The 23,564-nt window shown below is 43.6% G+C and overlaps 1 long non-coding RNA gene across 1 annotated transcript; it reads left to right on the forward strand.

Annotated features, from left to right (window-relative positions):
* Positions 1–166: 166 nt before the first annotated feature.
* Positions 167–19,578, forward strand: LOC150003983 (uncharacterized). The gene is made up of 4 exons (XR_016512252.1): positions 167–278; positions 16,760–16,834; positions 17,022–17,106; positions 18,425–19,578. It is a non-coding gene; the product is annotated as an uncharacterized LOC150003983 (long non-coding RNA).
* The last annotated feature ends 3,986 nt before the right edge of the window (positions 19,579–23,564 follow it).

Here is a 23,564-nt window from a genome sequence, read left to right on the forward strand (position 1 = left end):
CTCCTGAAAGGTCAATGGATTTCATATAATAAATTATTAAATAATGGGAAAAAGGAAGTTAAGTTTCTGAGCTACCACGTTTTCAGGTTTTATTAACTATCATTTATTAAAAGCGCTGACAATGTTTACATTTTGCGTTTGCTGTTTTCCTGCCAGCTTCCGTCATTTTGGTGTTGGAGTGAACGTGAAGTCAAAAAATAGATGGTTTGCCAGATTTCATCTGTTTGGAAATCAAGACAGCATTACTTGTGGCCTGGCTTCTTGTCTTTGTGTCCGTGGTAAGTCAAATAACATGGCCGCACATCGGCAGAGATAATGCTGCATGCAAACCAGGGATGGTAACACCAGGATGCCAATAACACTATTTGGTAATAATGAAAATATACTAGAATCCTTGGTGGATAAAATGCGTACTCCTATCCTGCAAATTCTGCTCCAGGGAAGAGCTAACTTGTAAGAAATAGGCATGGGAAAAGGATGCCTATGAACTTGGACTCTGAGGCCAGACTGCCTGGGCTTGAATACCAGCTTTACCTCTCGGTGGCTGTGGACCTTAGACTTATTTTACTCAACTAGAAAATAGGGACATGAACAATATTTACTGCACAGCTTTGTGATGACCAAGAAAATGCCCCATGCCGTGTCTGGCACACAGTAAGTGTTTAATAAATGCAAAGCATTATTATAATTCTGTAAGGTTTAAAATTCTCAAGGTCAATGACCCATAATGAGGCCAAATGGATTGGTATATTTGTTGGCTTTAAATTTTGTCTTCAAACATCGATCAACTCACTGGTCGTTGACTGCCCTGGTATTGTATGTTTTGGAAAGATGCTAAAAGGATATAAGCTGAGGTCATCCTTGTTGTCAAAAATTTGCCATTCTGGATACGGGATCAATGAAAAAACAACACACGGTACTATTTGATGGCACTTGCGTGTTTGCTTATTGGACAATACTTTGCATCAGGCAGTAGGTTAAGTACCGGTGAGGCAGAAATGGGTGAGAAGGTTGCTCAGTCTAGGGGCATGCGTCGACAAGAATTTTAATAAGGGGGTGGTAGACAAAGTATTAGAGCTGCTTCCCCAAGAAGGGAACGAGAACCTCAGCTTTGTATTTTAGTTCTGGTTTTACCAATGATAGGACTTCAGCGCATTTCTGATCCCATTTCCTTATTTTATATTTGAGCTTGAGACATAAAAGATATTGGCCACACACAAGGACCCGCTCCTTAAGAAGGCATGGTATGTACATAGAATCATTGTTCAACAAGCAAATGATTGATGACCAACTTCCCCCCAAAATACATTTAAATGATGAAAGTCATTTAGGCATGCTAAAATCACACATAATCCCAGCATCTTAACATCTCGACTCCGACTTTATAAATGTTCCTTCCTGTCCCCCTTTTTTTTCCTGTCAGGTTTTCAAGTATAGTTTGAACTGTAATTCCAATCAAATTACACACATTCTGAGTTTTTAGGGCCACACAGTCATATATTAAACCTAATCTCAAGTCACAAGGCACTCTCATCTCTGTCGCATGCTCAAGGACTTTGTGTCCTTGTGTTTTCTTTCTAAATTCAGCATTGCCTAAGCATTTGAGTTTGCTGCTTAGTTTCAATAAATATTAGTTCTATCATTGATGTTGTTTGAATGTATGAGTTGTCTGGCATTTACATTCTGTCAGATGTTTTAGATTCTGACTTATTTCCAACCTTGTAAGTTTTCCTAAGAGTGACGGAACTGGGGAGCAGGCAGAGTCCAAGCAGGCAAAATCTCCAAAGGCCTTGAGCACTTCTCTTGGCCTTGGCCATGAAAACAACATGTCAGAGAAGTGATGTTATGATAGCCATGCCTGGCTAAACCTCCCTCTCAACCACTTGGGGTACCACCTCTCTGTATTCAGTGGCAGAGATAGTATTTCAGCCATCGTATTAGGATTATATTTTAAAAATTAATAGACTTTCTTTTTAAGTGCAATTTTAGGTCTATAGAGCAACTGAAAAGAAAGAAAGTTCCTTATACCTCCCTTCTCCCATCCACATTTTTTCTATTATTCACATTTGGCATTAATATGGTATATTTGTTATAATTTATGAATACATAATACTGCTACGTTATTATTAACTGAAGCCCATAGTTTACATTAGGGTTCGTCCTTTGCTTTATATGTCCTATTGTCTTGACAAATTTATGATGACATGTATCCACCATTAGAGTATCATACAGAATGGTTCTACTGCCCTAAAATTCCTCTGTGCTCCATCTCATCATCCTCTCCTCCCTCTCCTCAAGCCCATAGATCTTTCACTAGCTCCATAATTTGCCTTTTCTAGAACGCCATATAGCTGGAATTATACAGTATCTAGCCTTTTCAGATGGATTTCTTTCTCTTAGCGATATGCATTTGTTTTCTTCATGTGTTTTCATGGCCTGATAGCTCATACGCTTTTATCACTGACTAACGTTGCATTGTCTGGAGGTGGCACAGTTTATTTATCCATTTACTGACTGAAGGGCATCTTACTTGCTCCAAGGCTTGTCAATGATGAATAATGCTACTCTAAATATTTGCAGGTTTTTGTGTGGATTCAGTTTTCAACTCTCTTGGGTACATAACAAAGGGAACGGTTGCTGGATTGTATATTTAAAAAGTCTAGACACACTTTTCTTTTTAGGAGTTCTCTACAAACCTTTTAAAGAACCACCCTACCTGAAACATTTCAGTGAGGGCAAGAGGGCCGGTGGATAGTGGTGAATGTATCAATGCCTATGGCCTTGAAACTGGAAATAAGGCAAATGTCTCAGTATAGACATTTCATAAGCACTTTCCAGATCTAAATATTTCAGTACATGCTATTTTTAATGAGGTCACATCAGTAAACTTTGTCCAGTCTGCCATCGTAGAAGTTAAAAAACTTCCTCTGCAGATATGGGGTACCATTTACTATCATATATGGAAAAGTAATAAAAATTCAAATCAAGTAAACACCCAAATAGTTTCCAGAGAAGTTAAATGAGTCTGACCCACATATCATTTTATCCTGATTATTTTTAGAGAGAAATCAGTCTGATGAACACTAACATTTTTACCACTTGGCTTTAACAATTGGTGATGTATTGCCAGTACTGCTTCATCCCTCCCTCTATATTTTTTGCTTTTCTATTTTAAAGTACATTTGACACATTGTGTTTACATTATTTTCAGTGGCTGCCTAATATCACACGTTATAGCGCGTGAATTATGCTCCTAAAAATTTCCCACTGTTGAATAATAAATAACTCCACAGTGGATATCTTTGAGTGTAAAGCTTATTGATGCTTGATGAAAGCTAATATATGAAGCCTTTCTCTTTTACTTACAAGATCTGGTACCAATGAGAGGAGTGCTAGGAGGAGATGGATGACGAGTAAGATATCAGCTATACGGTTCCGCCAACATTTTTTAAAAATTCTGAATTGAGCGTCACATCTCTTCTTACTTAATGGAGAACAAAACAAGCCTCCCAGAAGGCAGCATGGAGAAAGGGAGTTTCACATATTTATGAAGACTTGTTGAGCTTCCTCTCCCACGTGAAACTGTCCGCCGGGTCCTTCTCTCCCACTTGGGGCAGCTTGAGAGTGGGGAGAACTCTGACTTTCCTAGGGTGTGGCATTTTCCCCTGTAAAAGGAACTCAGCAGACTTGGAGATAAATAATCCCCCTTATAAAGATTCTGAATTAATCTCCAGATGGGGGATTCATGAGTCAAAGAATGAGTACAATTTTATGGCAAGGGGGCAATTTGCTTTCCAAGAGCTATACCTCTGTATACTCCTACCCACCATAAACGAAGCTGCCCAAATTTTAAATGGACCACATTGCATAAATACCTGGGCAAGTATATTTAGCATAACTGTATTTCAATAATAAGACAACTGAGCACAAATCATTGATTATTCCTGAGACGAGCTTGCCAAAACCCAACTGATCAAATTGGGTATTAACACCCTCATATAGAGTGAGGACTGTCTGAGCTAGATCAGGCCCCAGTTGGAAAGCATGAAATTACCGACTTTGTTGAAATCTAACTGCAATTTATCTGTAAGAACAGCCCTGAAAGGTGACATTTGTCTTAGAGAGTTTCCCGTTCATTTCTGGGGCTGGAGTTCATCAGTCATGCGGCGCAAGTGCACGATACATGCAGATGAATATTTATTATAGATGATGGAGTGTCCTTCTGGCAACATAATACACTTCATTCCCTTGAAAAGGGGATTCAAACAGATCCATGATAGACTGTTCATGTCACTGGAGGGGCCTTTGACTGCCCTTTGGGAGAAATCCGTGGAGAATCCACCATTCTGGTGAAGGGAGAATCCATTTCGTATTCATATGGTTTTAACACAGTATGACTTGTTAAATTTAGTTAAGGAAATTTTATTTATAAAATAGGTGCTCTCACAAAAATAAGTCATTCATGGTCAATGAAAAAAATCAGTTATATACCTGAATCCAGCGGATGGTTTGGAAGCAAATTGATTGTTTGAATACAACCCTTTGTCTGAATCGTTGTAAGTTCAGGTGTGAAGATACAGCTTTGGCCTGATCCAAAGAGTTTTTATGGTCTCAAAAATGAATTTAAAATAAAGCATGCGTTTCGAACATTAATCTGACACTGGAGGTTAAATGCTTTTTTCTTAGGAAATGTAAGATCAAAGCCAATGAAATGACAGGAAAAAATCCACTCAGAGCATCATTTTTTCTTTTTAATTTAGAAGCCACTCCTCTTCCCAGGAGAGCTGCGCAGAAAAATCACTAGGAAAATAGCTTCTTTGTGCCCATTAAGCTACCTTTTGTTTCCCTTTGATGACTGATGGGAATTTTGTTCATTAAAATTGTATGGATGCCATCTCCTTTCCTCCCACTGTTTGTTTACACATAAAAAATAGATGACTTCAAGGATTCAGACATGATGCTTGCTAAGGCTGCAGAAAACCTTCGTGCAAAGAGTCATCTTTGTTTGTAGAACCATCAGGAGTTTCTTAAAATATACACAGTGTATCCAAGTGGGTGTGTTTGTGAAGGTGCGGACAAGACCGGGTAGCTGAGGAAAACCAGTGTTACAACGAATCTTTCTGGTCTTCTTTTAACAAAGAGAATCACCTTACCTTGCCGGCCTCCAGGCACATGCCTTTCCCCTTAGGTACAGCATGGAAGTTACAGGAAGGCTGAAACCGAAAGCAGTGGCCGCGGAGGAAGATGAAACACAACTTGACCTCCATGGCTGATGGATGAATGATAATTAGAACGGGGAAATGCATATCTAAATTGCATTTTATCTCTATTACAGTCTAACGACATTTCTAAAATTGCCGTTTGATAATTAGTCAATGTGAAAATATGTCCACTTCTCTCTGGCTATAAAAACAAGCTTTGATTTAAAAAAAAAACAAAACAAAAACAAAAACAATCATTGATTCAGCCCTTCAGTGTGGGCCCTGCCACATTATCATGGGCCGATGGTCAGACCATTGAATGAGGGTTGGATCCAAATTACTTGTCTTTCTTTTCTTTCTGCACGTCTCTGCTTCTTTTCCTAGCTGCCAAACAAATACTTATAGTGCTCCCGCTACATTTGTAATGGGGTCTGTACCATTTGCTCTCTGGTGATCTTAGCCAAGAAACTTGAAATATTGGAGCCTTGCTTTCTCCTCCATAAAAAGGGGAATAAAATCTGCCTGGCTTGGTTCACAAGCATTGCTGAGAAACGCAAAAGTCAAAGAATGTTGTAGGCAGTAAAGTGTTGCAGAATGACGATGATCCAGGCCCCACGTGAGCAATAGTCTTCATTTATGTATTCAGAGAGCATGCACTCTGTGCTAGGCACTGGGCTGGGTACCAGGGAAATGAAGATGAAGCAAACATACTCCCTGTGCTTCACACTTTTTCTGTCCAGTGGGGCAGACAGATGTATATACAAAGAGTATAGAAATGAGGAGGTGGTGTTGAGAAGAAGATCTCACACAGACACAGGGACACATGAGTGGGGACAGGAGCAGGGAAGGAGAAAGGCAATGAAGGGGTCTTCTTTGTCTTGTGAGCATTGCTGTGTTTGTCTAGACAACACCCCTCTTCCCCTTTCTAGAGTCGAAGCCTCTGTATCCCTTATGACTTGGGCCAGCCCAGGTGAGGCCTGACTAAAGGATCTGGATGGATGCTCTTGTTAGTCTGGTATCATCATGGAGCTGCTGCAGAGAGATGAAGGTAGAATGGAGAGTGGTTCATAAATAGTTGGGCAGGAGATTGGCCTGGGAGGATGCTGATTCTTCTCCAGTGGCCCCTTTTGCTGGTGATTGGGTGCACTTCTGATGGGCTCTGTGTGGATCATATACTTACCTGGTCCCTGAGGAAAGGAGGCACCTGTAGCAAAATTCTCAGATTTCACAGCTGGAACTCTCCTTGGCCCCAGGATGCAGACCTTATAATATATCAAGCAGGAGTGGAGCCAAAGGGACTTTCTGTTGCAGCTTCAATACTCACTATGTGTATAATCTAGAACAAGTTACTTAAACTCTTTAGGACTCCATTTCCTCATTGAAAAATTAGAGTGATAACAACAGCAGCCCTCTCATGGGCTCAGCATCTAATAAGCACTTAGCAAAGTGCTTCTGTCTCAGGGGTTATTGTCTTCTGGATTTTGTGAGAATTCGTGGGGGAGAGATAGAAAAATGGCACCATCTTTTCCATGGGTATCATTTGCTTCTTTCAAAGGGAGAATTTTTTTCTTTTTTTCAGAAACGCAGTCAAGAGAGAGATGGTCCAGCTGTTATGCCAGCTGCCACCAAATGACGTTTTCCTGCAGGTACTTCTGTGCGGTCTTCCCAGCAGGTGCTTCTGGCCTGCCCTTTCCAGCTGGAGTGGTCTACATGTTCTCCTTCCAGCTGGACAGGCTGATCTGTGCTGCAGTAACAAATAACCCCCAAATCCCTATGGTTTCTCACAATGAAGGTTTCTTTCTTACTCATGCTACCTGTCCACGGGGTTGGCAAGAGAGGTTCAGGTCGTCACTCAGGGACCCAGTCAATAGAAGCCCCATGAACTTGGTTCCATGAATTTCCAGGCAGGAAAAGGGAATGTAGTAAATCTTGCATTGGCTCATAAAGCTTTTCGTGGAAGCTATACACATGACTCGCTCACATTTCACTGGACAGAAATGAAAAGGGTGATCCCACATGTATCTGGAAGGGGCGGAGAACTAGAATTATTTCGTGAACAGCACTGAGGCTCTCCAGGGCCCACAACAGTCATTTCCCCTTCTTCTTTGCTAATGGAACCCTGGCTTTGTTAGGGTGGTCGTGTGCCAAGCTGTAGGGGGCCAATCACCACTGCTCTAATGTCACCATGGCGGTTCCAGTTCTCTTTGCTAGTGGTTGGTCTAGATTAGAGGCGAGCATGCGACTCTGCTCTGGCCACGACCCTGCTTCTGGGCTTCAGGGAAAAAAAGAAATCTCTCTCCCTAATAAAAGGAGAACATGGCACAAGGAAAGGTTCTTTTGCTCCCATCCCTCTTCTTGTCCTGCCTGAGACATTGTCAGGTAAGGCTGTGATATCTGGAGCTGACGCAGCCATTCTGTAACTATGAGGCGAGACCAAGGGACTCGCAAAGATGCCAGCCCAGGGCAGTGCTGCTAAACCAAACCCAGAACGACTTATCTTCAGACTTCCCATGGCATGAGACAATTCAACCTTTATATTATTTAAGCCCTCCTATGTCAAGATTGTGCACCTACAGACAACATAGCTGAATCTCACTCCGACTAAGAGATTATGTCAGGATTTCCTAAACTTGCCTAATCATAAGAACCACCTGAGGTATTTATTAAAAAGGAATTCCCAGGCTCCTCCCTAGGAGATTCCTAGTAAGTAGGTTGAGGGTGGGGCCCAGGAACCTGAATTTTTAACAAGTGCCCTAAGGTGATTCTTATGATTAAACATAAAGTTTGAAAAACACTGAACCAAATACAATCTAAGGTCCTTCCACTTTTTGAAAGCAGATTGACTATTTATGTATATGAACACACACACACACATACACACACACACACACACACACACACATTTGGTTTCTTTTCAAAGGCCAAAAGCAGCAGTGTGGAAAGGGCCTTACAGGAGCCAGGAGTGGGTGTGAATGAAAAAGGGGCTACCGAATAAACTGACAAGTTCAGTGACCGAAAGTAACCTCAGAGAGGGATCTGATCATAAATTCCTAACTGAACAGGGCAGTCAATTCCAAGCCTCTGAAAGCTGTTCCTTCACCTTCAGCAAGCCCCATCCATTGTCCTTGTGCATCTAGGTTAACAGACCTTTAAAATGCCAGGAGAAATCCTCTTTTCCAGACCCTTCAGGGGGTAACTGCCCTCAAGGGAGCCCGTAATCTGGCTGACTACCCTGTCATTCAATTACATATTTCCCTGCCTTGCTTTCTCCCGCCTTCACGTGATCTTCCTTGTTTCCTATTACTATTCATTACCCCAGGAAGCACTGTTTCTGCTGATGTGGGATTTTGTTCTGTTACTGTCTAACAGCGGTTCTCAACCTGTGGGTTGCGACCCCTTTGGGGGTCAAACGACCCTTTCACAGGGGTCGCCTAAGACCCTCGGAAAACATATATATAATTACATATTGTTTTTGTGATGCATCACTATGCTTTAATTAGGTTCCATTTGTAACAATGAAAATGCATCCTGCCTATCAGATATTTACATTACGATTCATAACAGTAGCCAAATTACAGTTATGAAGTAGCAACAAAAATAATTTTATGATTGGGGGTCACCACAACATGAGGAGCTGTATTAAAGGGTCGTGGCATTAGGAAGGTTGAGAACCACTGTTGTATACAGTCCATGAAGATCCATGCTTTGCTCACAGGTATGTAGTGCATGTCACATACGTAGAAGATGCTCAGTGACTATTTCATGGATAAATGATGCTCGGAGGGGTGAGGCAGTAAGAAAGTGCTCTGTGAGAAAATAAAATTTTGACCTGATGAACGAATCTAACTTATTTATTGTAGGACTTCTCAGAGCCCTCAGTCCATTAACGTAAATTGTGACTCTTCAGGGCAAGTCAGGGCTCCCAGGCAGCATTTCACGTAATTATTTGACCTTGGACCCTTTCCTTCCCAGGAACATCTCATAGGATGAAATGCTTCTTTTCCCACGTTATCCCTGGAGTAGATCTCAGATAGGGTCACTGCAAGCTGACTGAAATTGGTGTTGGAGCTATAATTGGCCAGTTGCATTTCTGATCATCTCTGTCTGAGACGAGGTTTTGTGCTGGCAGGAACATCACATTGCTAATTTGTACTTTGGTTTCTCAGTCTGTACAAGGGAAATAGCTTCCTGGCCTATCTCATATTCTGGAGAGAGAGAGGGAAAAAAAAAAGACAAATGAGACTGAGCAGTAAACTGCCCTATTTTTTTGAGGGTGGGATCTGTGGCTTATTTCCTGTGTCCCCAGCACCTGGTTCATGAGCTGTCACATGATGGAATTCCACACATTTCTGCTGAGTGAGTGAATAAATTTCACAGCACCGATCCAGCATGAGCAGTAGGACTGGAGGGAGGTGGGCCTGCGTAGTGAAAAACCAACTAGAGCTGACCCGGTCACTTCCTTCAATAAACAAGCTAGTTTTGTCTCAGGTCTACCATGAGCAATAGTCCATTGTTGGCCATGAACCTGTGTTATTTGGGAGAAGAGTGAAAAGTCACCAGGGGTGTGACAGATGTTTACTGGTGTGTCAACCTGATCCATTCTTCCCTGCTAACAGATCCCTGACTTTGTTCACCCTTCCCTGAAGCTATGTCTTTCAGAAGGAGAGAAAAGTTAGTATCTGCCATCAACATGGTCTCATTCCCCTTTCCAGGGACTGGTTTAGGGATGGACAAGTGCCATTTGTCTGGCCCGTAAGATATGAAGGGAAATCTCCTCGATTGCCTGCAAAAGGGTTTTTTAATCTTACAAAGAGGTTTCCATTCTGCATGTTTCCTTTTGCTGACATTAATTACTGTGTCCAGGTGAGAGGCCTGAAATTGTGGCCACCATCTTATCATCACTAAGCGCAGGTATCGCTAATGGAGGAAAGAGCGCGACTACGGAAAATGTTGATTCATTGAAGGGTTCATTTAAGTTTTGAATTAAGCACTCCTGTGATCTCTGTACCCCAATCTTCTTATTTTGTAAGATAACGAATGTCTTCATTATTCTAGCCAGTTAGTTGCATTGGCTATTACTTGTAGTTGGAATTGGAAGCCACTGAGCAGACACAAAATGATGCAAAAGTGAGCAACGTGTGGACCCTCTCTATCCTCAAAGAGCTCCCAGCCAAGTTGCAAAGGCAGCCAGGAAATACCACCAGCGCAGTGGGACGCATGCCCTAATATAGGTACAAGCCAGGTGCTTTGGGGTGGTGCAGCGAGACGGCTTCGTCTGCAGTGAAGGCTTCTGAGAGGAGCTGGTGTTGGGTGGGGTTTGAATCCGGTGGGCCGTGCAATGCAAGCAGAGGGAATGGTGTGTTCCAAGGCAGGGAGACCCGAGAGAGCCTTGTTTGACTAAGGCTTGTTTGGTTTGGCACGGCTGAGTTGTGAAGAGGGCAGGTGAGACGGTGAGAAAGAAGCAGGAGGAAGTAGCAGCTCCTAAAGGACTTTGTGAAGGACACAGGAAGAGGGAGAGGCATGAGCACAGGAGGACCTGGGAGCAGGGAACCTGACTTTTGGGCCCTCGGACACTCAGGGTATCTATGCCACGCCTGCTGTGTGCGGGGCCCTGAGCCGGGGGCTGGGGAGTGCAGGGCTGTGAGCTGGACTAGAAGTTCCTGAAGCCCTAATGCCATCACGCTCACTACTGAGTCTCCAGTGGTTTGATTGGAGCTTGGCACTCAGGAGACACACATGGTTATTGACCGAATGAACAAGAAAAACAGCATCCTTACCTGTGGGGGCCTGACTGATGAGGGAAAAACAATACAACAAAAAATGGACTGGATTGCTGAATACAGTTTTGATGAGTATAATTCCATGAGCACAGTTGGATTCTGTGGCATAAATTCTGCGGGGACCTAGTAGAGTCAAGAAAGGCCATTCCAAAAAAGGGGCGAGCAAGCATCCTTTGGCCTCAACCCCTGGGCCTCAGTTTCCTTATTAAAAAGCTGAGAATAATTCTTATTTCCAAGGGTGTGGAGAGGTTAGGGCTAATGTGTTGAAAGGTTCTAGCACATAGTACACTCAATATGTTTTAATGAAGTTCCGTTACGTTCTCAGGAAAAGTCACTTCTGGGGGCAATATTGTATCTGGCAATTCTCTTGCCTAAACCCAAATCTAAGTCATGGCTCTCAGGTAACACAGTTGGTTCTTTGCAGCTCATTTCCTGACAATGCTGGGGAAAGTAAGGTATTATTGCCTTTCGTAATGGAAAAAAAATAACCTTTTGTGAATTTGATTGATATTAGAATTATTTCCTCCTTAGCCCTCAGTGAAAAATGAGCCGGCAACTAAATGTTTATGTCGAACACAGTTAAGAAGTGGATTAATGGATTAAAAACTACCATTTAAGAAGGATCAAGAAAACTCAGTTTCAGAGGAGCAAATGCAGATGTGGGTGGGGAAGGGCTTGTGGCTTCTGTTGCTTCTTTTTCTATCAACAAAATGGTTGGTTTTCTGCAGGCTTTCCCAGGGGCCAGGCGAGGGGTGGGGGGCTGCAGGTTGATGAGGCTATCTCACACCAAGGCTTCGGTAAACTGTCTTTTCTGGACTCAGTCCCAGGCTTGCTTATGTTCCGAACCCCGGTCCATAGGACCTGAACTGGAGTGAGGCTCCCAGGTGTAACCAGAGTGCTCCTTAATGAGTGAGCCTCCAGAAAACCCTGGCTCGGACACCCCTGGGCTTGCTCCCCCGAACGCCTGATGGCCGAGTTGAAAGGGCGAAACAACAGACATGTTTTTAATATGTACCACTGTGCTGGGTGCTTTATACACCATATATTTTTTAAAAAAAATTATTGATTGATTTTAGAGAGAGAGAGGAAAGGAGGGAGAGAGAGAGAGAAACACTGATTTGTTGTTCCACTTAGTTATGCATCATTGGTTGCTTCTTGTGTGTGCCCTGACCAGGGATCAAACCTGCAACCTTGGCATGTCAGGATGGTGCTCTAACCTGGCCAGGGCTTCTGCGCCATGGACTCCGTAATCTGCATGGCAACACTTCAATATAGGCACGGTCCCCGTGTACAGACGAGAAAACCAAGGAGGGAACAAGTCACTCTAGGAGATAAATCTAGGAAGTGACAAAGCTGGTGTTGTAACTCACCCCCCCCCCCCGCCCTTTTACCCTAGAAATCTGAGATTGTGGGCATTTCCCCCGTAATGCCACATGGAACGTGCAAACATGTCTCTAAAATATACATGCAGACTTGTGTTCGATTTTAGGGCCTCACTAGACTACATGCCATGTAGGTGGATGGCGTTGTCTGTATTTATACTGCCTCCAGCTGCACTCTCAGCACCAGGCATGGCTTCTAGCACATAGGAGACTGTCAATCAAATGTGTTGACTAATGAAGAAATGAACTTCTTAGCTTTTGATTTCAAGGGGTCACTTATTCCAGAAAAAGCTCCCCAGAAGGGAGGCCTATGGAGACAGACACACTGAGAATGACAGGGACCTGTGAGGGCATGTGGAAACAATTCTGATCCATTACATGAATCCTCCAATGACTCATTTTGGGCCTTCATTTCATGGTGAACATGGGACGGGAAGTGACAGATGTTTCAGACATCTGGGCCATAAGTAATCATGCAGATTTTATGAAAAGTATTTGGCCGAACTGTAATAAGCATCTCCAACAATCGATCAGTTGATCTTTTAGTGAAGAGACTGAGTCACACATTAAGAAGGCAGCTCCCAGCACTGAGTAGGAGGGAGATGCCAAGGCCATGGCCTGTTTGACCTGTCAGGCAGGTGAGTGGCAGACAGGGCACTGGCTCATGGAGGCCTCTCATTGGGTCTCCCAGGCCCAAGAACTCCAGAATTGGAGACTGTGAGAAATGGGAGGGTCCACACCTCCAAACAAAAACCTATCACTGCTCATTCAACTTCCAGACCATCCATGAAGGTCAAGTGCCCTAGGCACCGACAAGGGGCCTTTTTGCAAATCTGAACCTTCTTAATTGTTACTGTTAGTAACAGCAGCAGCTGTCATGTAAATGTCAGGACAGTAATAGCATCCATTGCACCGAGTTACTGGAAATTCAAAGCACGCAAGCTGTTTAGTGCAGCCAGATCTGCTGTAACACAACATAGGTGCTCCTAAAACTCATCATACTATGCAAAGTTGCAAAAATCACACATTAAAAACCACAGGGCTTAGGGAAAAATGGGGTTTGGGGAAGAACACCCAAAAACTTCAGCAGTGAAATACATACATGATAAGGACCTAATAAAATGATAGCACAGCTTGGCTCATTAAAGGGTTAAGAACTGTATAAATACCACAGTAAATGGCACTTCATCTTAAGAGGGACCTAAAGTTTACTTGCGTAAGTGGGTGTCAGCAGGACCGCGGCTTGTGAGTTACTGTGCAGCAGTAAGAGAAGAGTTATTTGAAATCAGGTGTAGAGACTAAACCAGATGCACTTGGGTGCGGCTCACATACACGCCCTGTGTTTCCCACTGAGGGAACTGGTCCATGTTCACGGTGTTTTGTGTGTTCTCACGTAGCGTGGTTTGGCTGGGCGCACCTAGACTTTCTTGCAGATGGAATCTTACCTAAGTAAACATGGAATTGGCGTTATTCTCAAATTATTCCCTCCTATATCAGTGGTGCTGGAACAAATTCCTGTTTTCAAAATAATCATTATAGCAGAACTGGCTATACAGGATTCACAGCAAATGCACAAGAAATGACAGTTGTAATTGCTATGTAGAGCATCATTCATCCATGTCTTCAACCCAGTAAAGCAAGTATAAGTAGTCCGATTTTATAGATGAGTACAGCCGAGACCCACAGAGGTTAAATCACTTGCTCAAGGGCACGGAGCTTAGAAGGGGCAGGAGCTCTGTCTACACCTCTCTGAGTTCCAGCCTGGGGTAAAGCTCCTCTCACACCGCAATAAGGGATAGTGTATGAGTGACAGAGCAAACCACAAGAGGCATGCGTGCTTCTACATCACCATCTTTCTATTTATTGTGTAGAATGGAAATTCACATGATTTTTAAACAGCAGACGAATTTCTGAGACATTTTTAGTTTGTGCTGCTACCACATGGAATAGAGTTATCCTCCTACTTTGCTCTTAGAGATAAGGGAGTAGAATAAATTGAAAAATTCTGTGATGTCCCATGCTACTTCCTGATGTGGAGATTATCCCTATATTTAGCCAAAAGGTGCTTCCCTGGAATGTCCACCAATGTATCCTTAATTGAGTTTTCTCTTCTCCAGACTTAATGTGGCAATAAGTAGCTTGTACTCTGACAATGCCCCTGTAAGTTCTGGGGTCCAGAATTGAACCCAATACCTTAGACATACCTGAGCAGGCCTAGACACAGAGGATCTTATTGGGATGTTAGCCTAAGGTGGGATTAACTTTTATAGCAGATTCCTCACTTTCCTGGCTCATATTGATCTTGGGGCAAATTAAATCCCCAGGCCATTTGCATATACATTATTGACACATTGTGTCTCCTTCCCAGCTGTTTTTAAGCAAATCCTAGACATCGTATCCATTCACCTGTGTTTCAGTATGCATCTTAGAGACTCTTTTTGGAAACATACTTGCAAGATTATTATCATGCTAGAATAAATGATCCGTACTTCCTTAAGATCATCAAATATTCAGTATTTAAATTGCCTCAATTGTTTTTATGCAAATTAGGATTCCATATAGATCTTTCTTCCAAGTCTCTTATAATTTACATGTTTCCCTTCATCTCTCCTTCGGTGGCTTGTTGAGTTTCTTAAAATTGGGAATTATTTTTTTTAACCACATCCCAGTGGTATCAGTTCACATGTGACTCTGTGTCTTGTTTTTCCTATACATTGGAAGTAGAATAATCATATTTGGTATTGATGTTTTTAAATATTTTCTTATTTTAAAACATACAGTTCAGCAGCTTTAAGTATATCTGCAATGCTGTGCAGCCATCACCACTATCCATTTCTAGGACTTGGTTATCATCCCGAATAGATGCAGAAATCAGTGAGGCCCAGGCTAATTGGGAAGCACAGGTGGGATCTGGTTCCCTTGCACTGTACTTCAGAAAATTTTTTGAGTGATTTGCTAACATTTTAAAGTCATAAACAATACCTGGAGTTTTCCAGTTCTTTTGAAAAAACAAGTCAGAATATTTAGCTAATCTAGGTGCTCATTGCACTGGAAGTGGAATAGCAGTTGCTTCTAGAGATAAGGCCTGTTTTGGTTGTCCGTGGCTGAGTTACAAATTATCCTCAAGCTTAGTGGCATTAAGCAACCATTTCATTAGGCTCCCAGATTTGTGGGTCAGGAATTTGAATAGGACATAGAAGGGGATGTCTTGTCTTGGCTCCATGAAGTCTGGGGCCTGAGTTGGGAAGACTTTCTGGTGGTAACTCCAACAGCTGGGAGCTGGCAGAGCTGTAGCTCAGGGTCTCCTTCCAACGTGGTGTCTTTGTTCACATGTTTGACTCTTGGGCTGAAATGACTTAAAGTGGGGCTCAGCTGGGAGACTGTTGACCGAGCATATCTGAACCACGTCGCCGTGTGGCCTGACTTCCATCTTGGGGCATGGCAGCTGGATTCGGAGAGGAAGGGTCCTGGAGGGAGAACTCCTTTCGTGGCCTAGCTTCTGAAGTCACGCAGCATCCATTCTGCTACATCGATGGAAGGAGTCAAGGGACTGGAAGCCTTTTTGTTCCCCCCAGATCTCCAAAGAGTGTGCGCACTGTCCTCTTAATAGCATCGGTCCCTGCCCAGCCCTTCCCATTTATGGTTGCATCTATTTATCCGTTTATTTGCTTTTCCTTAATGCCCATCCTCCTCTCCCCATAGGACACCTTCTAATGTATTTGACATTTATCTTTCTGTCCGTAGGTGTTCTGTTATGATATACAGTGCTTTGTATATGCGGAGTTTAATTTACATAAGGTGTTATTACAGAAATCTCATTCTGCATCTTACTTTTTGCACTCATCCTTGGGTTTTAAGATCCGTCATGCTGTTGTTGTGAGTGTGAGCATGTGTGTGTGTGTGTGTGTGTGTGGTAGCTTCTAACTGCTGCTAGTACTTGGTCCTCTGGGGTGAATGTCCTCTGCGTAGTCCTAGTTCTGGCTCCAATGATGACTACCTGGCTGCTCCCATTCTCTGTGACTTGCTGTGATCATCAGAGTGACCATGTTCCTTCCCCTGGCGGACCTGTGGGAGGAACTCTTTGGAGAAACACATCTGGGAGTGGGAGGGTTGGGTCATATGGTTGCATATGTATCTGATTTTTCTCTCCAGAACAGCTGCATTTCCCACCCACCAGTGGGGTGTGGACATTCCAAAATTCTTAGTCCCACCAACTCTGGTGTTTCCCAGCTTTAGTGACATCTCATTTTATTTTAATTTTTTTTGATTACTAATGAATTTGAACACCTCTTCATATGCTTAATAGCCATTTGCATAGCCTCTTGAGTAAGGTATCTTTTATCCTCTCTTCCCATCTTTCTATTGTGGTTTCTCTCTTTTTCTTGGTACTCTGCAGGACGTGCCATTTGGTGTGTAAGAGTCTCCACCCAGCCGCTTCACACACGGATGTTACCTGCTCTCCAGTGGAGAGGTGAGTGTGTGGCCCCTAGTTCTGCTGGAAGGAGGCACAGGTTGCAGTCGGGACCACCTAGTGGAGACTTGGAGGACAGGGTTGTTTGCGGCAGGTGTTCTGGGAAAGGTGTGTTAGTGTTCTGTGGTGGCTGTAACAAATTGCCACATACTGGGTGGCTTAGGAGAACAAAAATGTTTTCCCTCAGTGGTCTGGCGGTCAGAAGTCGGAAACCCGTGGCACGGAGCTGAAATCAAGGTGTCCTCTGGGCTGAGCTGCTGCAGGCTCTAGGGGTGGGTCCTTCCTTACCTCTTCTCGCTTCTGATGGCTGCCTGAATTTTTTTATTTTTATTTTAAATCTGTAGCCCCATCACTCTAATCTTTGCCTCTGTGGCCCCATGACCTCTGTTCTTCTCTGTGTGCCTGTTCTCTCTCCGCCTCTCTTCTAAGGACACGTGTGATGGCATTTAGGGCCCACACAGATAATCCAGGATAATCTGGAGATCCTTAACTTAATCACATTTGCAAAGGTAGCAATCTACAAGGTAACATGCACAGGTTTCAGGGATCAGGAGGCTACGCTTAATTTGAACCAGGAGACCACGTAAGAGTAGGGGAGAGACATTGCAGTAATAGTAACAGAGGCATAGGAAACATGACATAGTTGGGGGGCATTGCAAGGGGTTTAGGAGGGCTGGTGCCTAGGGCCTGCATAGGAACGAGGAGAGGTTGAAGCTGGATGGGGTGAGAGATTAGAAGGTCTCAGCAAATGACCTGAACAGGTAGAGGTAAAAGAGCAGGCTCTTATGAAGGCTAGCTAAAGCAGGTGTAGGAAAGGTATTATCAGGGTGGTGGTGGTTATATTTCCTTATCAGCAGGAAAATGTACAGCCCCAAAATATGCCTCCTCTCAAATAGTTGTGTGAGAGCAAACCCCCCTAATGCCTCCTTGAGACAAATCCAAGTATCTGGAGAGATATGGTTGAGAGTGTTTGAAGGGCTTCTGATTCCCACCTGTAAGGCTTGTGGTTGAGCGGACTTTAGCTTTTAAAGATTGACCTCTTGGGAACTTTAGAGTTTCTTTAAATATTTAGTATTGGTCAAGTAAACAAGATTGGTTTTTTTTAATTAAATTAATTAATTAGTTAATTAATTTGCATCTCTTACCTGCCGGGCACTCTCCTAGCTGACAGATGTAAGAGTGAATGAGACAACGTCCCAGTGTCCATGGGTCATGGCAGGGATGGTCAGTATTATAGAGAAAACAAAGCAGTGTGACCGGGATCCGTGGAGGGGAGGGGAATGGGATTGCTCTTTGTATAGGGTGGTCAGGAAGGAGTGGAGTGTAGAGGCTGAGAAGCCAGACTTAACCTTGAGCACCCAGCTGTATGACCTTGGACGAGTGACCTAACCACCTTGTCTTAATTTTCTTCCCCCTGCTAAATGGAGGGCGGTGGATTTAAAACATGACTGCAGGTTCTTTGAGAGGACCCTGTCCCCTCCCTTTAATCTGGGTAAAATGCAATTGATTGGGGTGAATTGAGTTTGGATGAATTGGGTATGACTGTTTTGACCAACATAGTATAACAGAAGTGACATTGTGACTTCGCAGGCAGGGTCCTAAAGACTCTGCAGCCTCTGCCACTTGTGCTGGGGCGTTGGGTCAGGGAACTCTGAGACACAGGTAAGAGGCCGACTGCCATGGGATCACCACATTGGAGAGGTCTCTCTCTGGTCAACAGCCTTGAAGCCATCCCAGGGCAGGAGCCAGACAGGTGCGTGAATAGCCTGCAGATGTGTCCAGCCCTCAGCCCACAGAGTTGCCAGCTGCCATTCGGGTCCTCCAAACAGAGGCTCCAGATGTGGGGCAGAGATGAGCCACCCTCCCCTGTGCCCTCTGCGTCCTGACCTGCAGCTTCTGTTCGCAAAACAAAGTGGTTGTCCTGTCTCCAGACATTTGGTGTTGTTCGTGACAGGGTGAGAAGGCTTAAAGGGCTTAACGGATTTACATTTAAATGAAGTTTTTAAATTGAGCGACTCCAACTTTTGTCCAGTTGAAAAGGGAAGATTGCTGAGGAAATGTTTCTTTCAAGTAATGATTTGTTGAGATTGCCCGAATTTCTATCTCGATATCTTCCTGTGCTACCTATCTGCTCGCCCCTGCGTTCTTCTTTCAGAAAATTGCAGATAATTGGTGTTGTGCCCACCTCAGTGTGGGACACTTTCAAAGCGGCCTCTTTGCTCTTTGTAGTCGTGGGTGGTCCAGTGTGTCACATCCAGGCAAGTGTCTCATTAATACAGACCCCTAGATAATTAAATAGCCAGCATGAATCAATCAATAGATCATTTCTAGCCCGCAGAAATGAACTTTTCTTCTCTACAGCTACTGTGGTTGGAAGAGAAGATTAAAAGAAATTGCTTTGTCCTTGACTCTGAACACCTACCATCAACCACCGCATATCACTACAAACCTTTATAGAAAAATTGTCAAAAGAATTGTATCGACTTGAGGTTCCCATTTCTTCTCTTCCCATTCTCTCTCAACATGTTCCAAGCAGGCTTTGGTGAACTTGACTGCAGTAAAACCAGCTTCTACCAAGACCACCAGTGGCCTCCGCAATGCTAGCACCCTCAGCCTCATGCTCCATCCTCAGGGGGTCTCGTTTGGCCACCTGTGAATCATCCTCGTCTTGAAATCATTTCTTCATTTGGTGGTGAGAGCCTTCTTGCTTGGTAGCGTCCCCTGACTTCTAAATCTTCAGTATTAAAGGGCCCCAGCAGAACTCTGTGTCTGTTTTTTTCTTCCCTCTCTCCAGCCACAAACGCTTATCTTTATAATACGTTCATAGTCTGGCCTTTTCCACAATGTTGCGTGGTTGAAATCATACAACATGTAGCCTTTTTAGATGGACTTCCTTCCCTTAGTAATACGCATTTAAGTTTCCTCCATGCCTTTTCATGGCTTTATTTATTTATTTTCTTAGAAGTTAACACAACCTGATACAAGTATTTATTACCTATTTCCAGCTAATATATTATGAACCCTCTGAGGCTGGGGTTGCTTTATTTTTGAACAGCTGTATCCACTGCAGCTAGAACAACGACTAGAATATAGCAGGCTTGCAAAAGGAATCTGTGCAATGAGTAAGTCAAGCAATCAAAGGATTCCTCTTTGCAGCAGTGCAAGTTGGCAGAGTGTTCTCTTAGGTAATGTATCTGAAAGAGACGTGTAAGTGGCAAAGCGTTTTGCAGCTTCCTGTAGTTATTGTTGCTGTTTATTGGGACCTGCTGGAGTCACCATGTCCAAGGATAACGGAGTTTCAGATCTGGAAGCAAACCGGGAGCTCCCCTAGGGTAACCCTCTTCGATGGCCCTGCAGGTCCATTGTCCCTTTTCCTTAGAAATTTCAGAAACTATTTTAGTCCCAACATCACTTATTTTTCTTTAATCAAGAAAAGAGAATTTATACTTGCTCTTAGCATGGCATGGAAGCATGGTAGCTCTTTGAGATCTGGTACCATTTTCATTTGCTTCCTGGAGTCTCTTAACTTGAGACATGCAATGATTTTTTTCATCAAAGGTACATGAGGATGTCATGCTCTGCAGAACGAGAGATGTGGGTCCAAACCCTGGATCTACCTCTCACTAGCTCTGTGATTTTGAGAAAGACGTCTACCTTCAATGTCTTGTGCTAAAGTCAGACTAACTGGCTTCTTATCTCGTGGGCTTTGTACCGCAATATAAACATTAAATGAAATAATGCCTATAAAGTATTTGGCACAGTCCCTGATCATAGGCTGCACTCAAAGATGATTTTTAAATTATTATTATGACCATATGTCATATGTGATAAGCGCCACAGCAGGTGCTTCATAAGCATTGTTGCCATTAAACTTCATATCAGCCTTACCAGCTAAGAGTGTTGGTATTTATTTTATAATGAGAATGCTAAGAGTTGAAGAGATTAAGTCACTTGTCTCTGATCCACGGTTAATCTTAGTGGCAGAACCGAGTGTACACCTGGATCTGTCTGTTCTTGATGCCCATTCTTTCCTACCTCTGGTCCTCAATCTCTATAGTTTTTTCTGCACCAAATATTTCTGAGTCTTTCTTCCTAACTTAGCTTCTGATTTTTTACTAAATAACCTTTCTATTCCATCCAAGTTGATGTTTTCATGTTACAGGAACATGCTTTGTATATCTCTTTAACATCCATCATCAGTTCATTTGTTCATTCATTCAACCAACAACTTAAAAATTTTTTTTTAAAAAGAAGAGTTTATCTGAGCCAAACTCACAGCATATGCCTGGAGTAAGATCTTAAATGTTCCTTGAACAAATGACTCTTGAACACAGTGTCTGAGGCTGGGCTGCAAAGATGAAGAGATCAGGACTTTGCTCATGGCGAAGTTATAGAACAGTCAGGAGTTATATAAAAAGGACATCAACATGGAAGTTTTGGCTGAGATCATAAGGCAACAGATTATCATACACCAAAATGTGGAATGAAATGGACCACCCAGAAAGATTTGTGAAAAGTAGGCGGTCACGGGCCAGTTGGCTACCTCGTAAGCCCTCACCCATGTCAGGATATGAGAGTGTTGGTAAAATAGATGATTTGGTGGGAAGAGAACTTGGCAGAGGAAGATTGTTTTCTGGGCTTTAAGACACTTTGAAGGGGTAGGGGTGGGGTGCTTGGCCCTCACCTTAAGTATATGGAGAGGAGCTTTAGCAGGACCACTTAGAGAGCATTGACCATGTCTCTGGAAGTTGGAGGTTGTGTGGACCCAAGTATGACTCCCTTCTGGGACATCTGAGGGGCGAGAAATGGGCTGGCCAGCTATGCTGGATGATATGAAGGGAAGATAGCTGTGCTGGGCAGCCTGTCTTCTGGGAGGTTGTCAGGGATAAGGCTGCATGACTATTTCCATGGGCCAGGCAGGGATACATGTGCAAGAGAGCTGATGTGGGACTGGAACTGACTGTTCCAGAGGGCTGCCAAGAGCTGGGTTCAGCCCTTGGCTGGGGCTAGGGCCACATTCTCAGGAGATGTGGAAGGAGAAAACCATTATTTGGAACTGGAGCATGCATGCCCTCCATCAAGGGAGCTGGAGTCAGAGACCCCCACCAATTGGAGAGGGGTCTCCAAAGCTTTCCCAAAAGCATTCCTTAAGAAAACAAGTCAGCTTTAAATATCTGCCATGCTCAGGGAACATAAAGCCAGCTAACCGCAATACCAGACAAACAAAAGCAACACGAGTTTTTATTTTCTAGCTACCAGTTACTAACAAGCTATTATGTGCCAAAAATCTATGGGGTCTGCAGGATCTCTCCAGAAAACCCAGCCATCTATTCTATGAATACTTGCCCTGAGATCACAGCAATGGTACCTCATACATACATGGCTATTTTTCACAAGCACATGGATAGAAACTTACATCCACATGGAAACCTGTGCTCAGCTGTTTATAATAACAGCTTTATTCATGATTTTCAAAACTGGAAGCAACAAAAATGTCCTTCGGTAAGTGAATGAATAAATAAACTGTGATATCGCCAGACGATGGAATATGATTCAGTGCTGAAAAAGAAATGCACTGGCAAACCATGCAAAGACATGCAGGAACCTTAGATGTGTATTATTAAGTGAAAGAAGCCAGCCCAAAAGGGCTACATACTGTATGATTCCAACTGTATAACATTCTTGGAAAAACAAAACTGTGGATGTAGTTTATTTCCTAGTGGCAGGGTTGGGGGAGGGCGGGATGAATAAACACAGCCCAGGGGATTTTTCGGGCACTGAATCTGCTCTGTATGATGCATACTAGGGGATACATGTCATGCAATTTCCAAACCCATAGAATGACCAACACCTAGAGTGAGCCCTAATGTAAACTATGGGCTTTGAGTAATAATGGCAGGTCAACGTAGGTTCATCAACTGTAACCAATGTACCACACTGGTGGGGGAGGCTGGTAGTGGGGGAGGATGTGCCTGTATCATTCCCCTAAATTCTGCTGTGAACCTGAAACTCCTACCAAAAAGAAAGTCTATTGAAAGAAAAAAAATCCCATGGGTACTGTGATTGCAAAAACACAAATTCATTTCTACTTCACAGGATTCAATTTTTTTTACCAGTATATGCCCATAAATTGACAATATGAATGAGAGAAAAGCTATGAGGAATTACACGGAAAAGGGGTTCTCATGCCCAGAGAGCTGGCAAATCACTGAAGCAGGTGGTCTTGGCGCTCTTTCCGAGATTCTTGTCCTGAGGCGTTACTAAACAGCCTGCCTTGGGGCAGTAATTAGGGCGACTCTCAGGTCACATGACCAGGGTCCCTGTCTACTCAGCTTCCTCTGCTCCCCTTGTTTTTCCTCAGGAGAAAAGGGCCAGCATTGAGGAGCCCCTCCACTGCGCGCCTTTGCTCGGGAGGTTCTCTCTGGTTAAAGCCCTCGTTCTCGTCTCGATCTGTCAGATCACGCCTGTCCTGCCCTGTCCTGGGCCCATCTCCGTTGCGACTTTTCCTGAGGTCTCATACACCCTCCAGGCCCCCTGCCTGAGCCCCTGCAGGCCCCCCAGCTCTGCCCTGGGCCAGGAGCCAGCGCCCCTCTGCTGCCTTTGGCACAAAGGCCCACTGAGGTGACTTGCCCGAACGTGGCTGGTTTTCCGGGGCTGAGCCAGGACAGAATCAGGTGTCTGGGAACCATGAACGTGTGTCCTCGCCCGCACGAGTGTGTCAGCTCTTGTG

Source organism: Furipterus horrens, unplaced genomic scaffold (assembly GCF_987537825.1).
Source record: "Furipterus horrens unplaced genomic scaffold, mFurHor1.1.pri manual_scaffold_7, whole genome shotgun sequence".
Taxonomy (NCBI): domain Eukaryota; kingdom Metazoa; phylum Chordata; class Mammalia; order Chiroptera; family Furipteridae; genus Furipterus; species Furipterus horrens.